This window comes from Chinchilla lanigera, unplaced genomic scaffold (assembly GCF_000276665.1).
Source record: "Chinchilla lanigera isolate Chin_1 unplaced genomic scaffold, ChiLan1.0 scaffold00043, whole genome shotgun sequence".
Taxonomy (NCBI): Eukaryota; Metazoa; Chordata; class Mammalia; order Rodentia; family Chinchillidae; genus Chinchilla; species Chinchilla lanigera.
In genome coordinates this window covers 6,964,095-6,969,362 of record NW_004955444.1, presented here as the reverse complement: position 1 = coordinate 6,969,362, position 5,268 = coordinate 6,964,095, and the positions used below count along the sequence as shown (strand labels likewise).

Here is a 5,268-nt window from a genome sequence, read left to right as displayed (position 1 = left end):
TATAAAACTGTCGCTTTGAGTAATTGCCTTTGTTCTGTCTCTGTGCCTTATCTTGCTTCCCTTTTCCAGCAAGCAGTCCTCTATAAGGTTTGCATGCCCCATGCTTGGGGCTCAGAATTTGGAGTGCCTAACTCCTCTGGGCCCGCCAGCTTAAGAAAGCTTGTTTCCCTCCATTTCTCCAGGTGCCTCTCCTGTTTCCTAGGCCATTTGCATACGGCCTATGCATATGTTTCCTAGGGTATATGCATCTGTCAGGATACCTATGACCAAAGAAGAGGAATCCAAAAAGCAGCTAGCAAGACCAGAGCATCGTCCCACATATGATGTGGACCTCTTCAGTCTAAATACGTGGAAGAGCAGCCTGGTTATTTACAAATGGCCTTTGCATCCACCCACACTACAACTGGTTGTTCTATTGGCTGGTGCAAGGGTGCATACATCTTTGCAAAAAATGGGATAACGGATACAGTACAGTTTGGAAAAGATGCATATGTCTATCTGAAGAATCCTCCTCGAGATTTTCTTCCAAAATTGGGAGTGATTACAGTTTCGGGATTGGCAGGCTTGGTTTCAGCAAGAAAAGGTTCCAGGTTTGAGAAAATTGCTTATCCAGTAGGACTGGCTGCTTTACAAGCAACTGTTTGCTACCCAGTTCAGTCAGTAATAATTGCAAAGGGAACTGGGAAAAACGTACATGCTACAAGTCAGCAAATATATGAAGCATTTAAATCATTATGGACAAAAAGCACCACAAAAGAATCACTGCCAGAGCCCAAAGGAAAAAATAAGCTAGGAATCTCTGATGAAACGACATACCTACAGAAACAGCTCACATCCTGAAACATTCAGTGTCTTGGCCAACGGAATTCAGTTCTGAAACAGTGATAAAATTAGAACCCACCTCGGGTACTACCCCATTTAAGCCTGACCCTACACTCATGGATCACAGGCAGTCCTATCCAGAAGATGAAGATATACACAGCACTAAAAGCTAAAGCAGACTGCATAAAGAACTACAAAATGTGTGAAGCTGCAAATGATGATGAAAAGATTCATGCAATGTATAACAGACATACACAGTATAACAAATCAAGTTTTTTTATATCTTCCAGTGTATAGTTTGACCAATCATGTCAGTGATTAGCACACAAACTAAATGCAAGACAAATAGTATTAAATGATTAAGTGACACAAGTTGAAGTATTAGGTCACATTTAATGACTTTTAATGACATTTACTAGCAAGCCAAAAAAATGATGATAAACATCAATGAAACTAAAATCTGAATCTATATTTACATATATATACTATATATATTTACATATATACATTTTTGTGTGCTTCAAATTTTCAAAATTAATGCCAGTTAAATTAGAACAGTGTGTGGAAGGATATGTTCATTTTTTCCCATTTCTTAGAGCTGGAATAAAGTATCCATGTGTTAAAAAAAAAAAAAAAAAAAAAACTAGCGGCTTATGTATCTTGCCTTCAGTGAAAAGCCTAAGGCACATCTCATTTCTGTATTTCTAATGTTTGGGGTTTTTTTCAATCCCAGCGCCTTCTTGTGTTACTTCTGTGTCTTAGGTACTTTTCTCGTTGCTGAGACAAAATACCCAGCAACCACAGTTAGAAGGGCAAAGGCTTAATTAGCTCACAGTCTGTAGAGGTTTCAGTTCATAATCATCTGGCTCCAAGGCAGGAAGGCGTGACAGAGGGGCAGCAGTTCACGGCGGCAGAAGACAGCAAAAGCAACAAGAGGGAGCAAGACAAGCCTCTTTCTGCCCCTTGTATCGTACCCAGTCTACCGCGATCAGGGCGATGCCAGTCCAGCCAGGGGCGGATTCCGCAACCGCCCACGCTGCACTCTGAATCAACCACACACTCTAGACTCAGCCACCTCCGAAAAAACCCCGTGACCCCATGAGGCTGTGGGGACATCCTGACCCAAGCCAACACATGCTGCAACACAGATAGTGGTAAGTGACGCTTTTGAGAGAAGTCAGCAATAGTGAGCGGAACTTGTCTTTTTGTCCCACCATGGGGCCCACAACTTTGATACTTGGAGGAAACTGTACTTTTTACTCAATAAAAGTGGGATTGTATCTGCAACATTTCACAAACCAAAATAATTCCCTCTTTCCAGCCCACCCCTCACCCGGAGGGACCGCACTTAGTATGCCATCTCTGCTTACAGCATCAAGTCTCCAGACGATCACCTTTGGGGACAGGAAATCTAAACTGCACTTGGGGACATAATTTTACCCACCTGGGTCAGGCCTCACGTAACAAAATCAGACCCCCTTCATGTATTCTGTGTTGTTAATAGTGAGGAAAATTTAAAGTTCAGAGGCAAGACACTATTATATGCATTCCGTTCAACCTAGACTGTGAGCTCCTTGAGAAAAGAAAAAGAAAAAAAGCCTGCCTTCTCTATGATCCTACAGAGGAGCGCACGTCATACAGTGCTAAGGAACAGAGGCTTTGGCATTAGACAGACACAGTCCAAATCTCAGTTCTGTAAATTTTTTTTGGCTTTTTGAGACAGGGTCTTGCTGTGCAGTGCAGGCTGGCCTTGAACTCACAGTGATGCTCCTGCCTCAGCCTCCAGAGTGTGGGGATTACAGTCGTGTGCCACCACGCTCAGCTCTCAGTTCTGTCTTAACTAGACTTGAGATCTCAGACATGTTCCTTACCTGCTCTGAACCTCATCAGAAAACGGGGTTCATAATGATAACAGCCATCTCGGTCTTTTTGGGTTCACTGTGGGGAATAAATGAAGTAATGCCTGTGAAATGCTTAGTAGAGTAACATACACACTGGCAAGGGCCAGCTGCAGTTGCTAAGCCATGTGTCCTCGTCTTCTCTGCACTGGTCTCCATGGGAATGTCACACTCCCTCTTAGCAACCCAGCAACTCTTGGTTTACTGGTCTTCGGCATCCTCACCACTCAGAGGCCGGGGAGGAGTAAGTGAAAGCTGCTCTTCTCAGGATGGAGGCAGAAAGAAGTCACAGGCTGATTAACAATTTCAAGTGAATTAATTATATTCGTGCGTCTTTCCTGCCGTCACTGTTAACCATTGGGCCAGAAGACTCTAAATAAAAAGAAAACCACTCGAAGGGAGAAGAATGCCATTACATGACTGGCAGAAGGCAGGAAGGCTTGTGATGTGGTTGTCAGAGGGAATTCTAGTCTCTTTGCTCTTTTTGTCTTTTTGAGACAGGGTCTCACTATGCAGCTCAGGCTGGCCTTGAGCTCACTTTGTAGCCCAGGCTGCTCTCGAACTTGCAACGATCCTCCTGCCTCAGCCTCCAGAGTGCTGGGATTACAGGCATGTGCCACCACACTAGCTTGTGCTCTTTTCTTGAGCTAAAATTGTATGTAAGTACAAGAGTTAAACAGTAGTGTCCTCTGCTCGGAAGGTGAAGGGGAACGGAAGGAGCAGTGTAAAAATTTTTTTGAGAGAATATATACAAACATTTACATTAAACTCCCATGTGAGCATTTGCTGATTCTCTTTCAAAAACAGAACCAGGAAGGCACTGACTTTTCCTAGATTTGAAACTGTAAACTATCAGGCAACTTAAGAAATCAGAGCTGCCACCCCAGGGGAAGAGAGCAACGTTCAGAGAAATCTTTCTAAACACACTTGAATCGCTGCCCCCATTCCGACACCGAGAGACTCGGTTGTGCCCCTCCTCCCCTCCCTCCCGTCCAGGGAGTGTCTAGCTGGTGTGCGCCTGCACCAGCCCTTCATTGCAGATTCCTTCGTCTGAGTTGCTTCAGATGTCAGAGAAGATGCAGACACGCAAGGGTGGCCTGCGATAATCTTTGTTATCAGGAGCCTGCAAGCCTCCTTTCATCATATTAAAATTATACCCTTTCTGCTCAGAGTGAAAAGAAAACCAAGAATTGGTAATTGTATCCCACTCGACCCCATCTGAACCCAGGGAAAGTGGCCCGTCAACCCTTCTTGAGTCACAGTACTATTCATGCGGTTTTTCTGTTTCCCACGCCGCCCCTGACATGCCAAGATTTTGCTCAATTCCTGAGAGGTGGGGTGGGAACCGTCCTGGCTATAATAACATAAACACCATGTGGCAGACACTGTGTGAAGAGCTTTACAGGGATGAGTCTCTCAACACCCTAGAGAAGTCGGTGTTATTATTATTTTGGGTTTTCTTAATGTCTCCATATTCTAGATGACGCTAAGGAGACAACGAAACCTGCTCACAGTTACACAGCTAGCAACTTGCAGAGCGGGGATTTGATTCCAGGCAACCTGGCACCAGGGCCACCTGATCAACCTGTATTCCACTGTGAATTTCAAAACTCCACCCTGTTACACTATGGATTAAATGTTTGTGAGACCCCAAAACTCATATGTTGGAGCCTTCTGTATCAGTCCATTTTCTGTTGCTAAAACAAAACACTTGAGGTTGGGTAATTTGTAAGGAATTTATTTGCCTCGAGAGTCTAGAAACTGGGAAACCCAGGAACGTGGAGCCAGCATCTGCTCAACATCTGGAGAGGGCTTTGGTGTTGCATCGTGGCAAGGCAGAGGGCAGCGTGAGGCCAGGCAGAGCGAGTCTGCCCAGCTCTCTCTTCCTCTTCTTATAAAGCTGTTAGTGCTACCACGAGGACCCCACACCCAGGACCTCGCCGTATCCTAGTTTCTTCCCAAAGGCCTCACAGCCAAAGGGCATTCACGTATGAACTTGGAAATTAAGTTTCTAACACATGAGCTTTTGGGATACACATTCAAACCACACCGCTGGCTCTCCAGTGTGAGGGTGTCAGGGTGGGGCACTTGAAAGGTAATTAGGTCATGAGGGGAGAGCCCTCACAAATGGGGTTCTGCTCTTATGAAAAGTAGAGGAGACAAAGGATCTCTCTCTCTCCTTCCTCTGTCCCATGTAGAAGTGTCACACTCTGCATCTTCCTGAGAGGAAAGTGGCCATTTGCGAACCAGGGAGCAGGCACTTCCTGGATACCAGATCTTCTGGCATGTTCGTCTTGGATTTCCAACCTCCAGAACTGTAAGAAATACCTGTTGTTTAAGCACCCAGTCTATGGCTGTTTGTTACAGCAGCCTGACCTAAGACACGCTGGGTTGAGATGCTCTCTTCATGTTGCTTGAAGGCCCACGCTACTCCACTTTCCCAACTTCTGAAAACAGCAGATGTGGCCCTCAGCAACCATCTGGGACCTCAGTCTGTCCTGAGGCCACAGCCCTGACCCCTTGAGAGTGACTCTCAAGAGAGAGTGTA

The 5,268-nt window shown here is 45.2% G+C and overlaps 1 pseudogene; it reads left to right on the top strand.

Moving 5' to 3' along the window:
• Positions 1-220: 220 nt before the first annotated feature.
• LOC102011060 lies at positions 221-995 on the top strand (annotated as a pseudogene).
• The last annotated feature ends 4,273 nt before the right edge of the window (positions 996-5,268 follow it).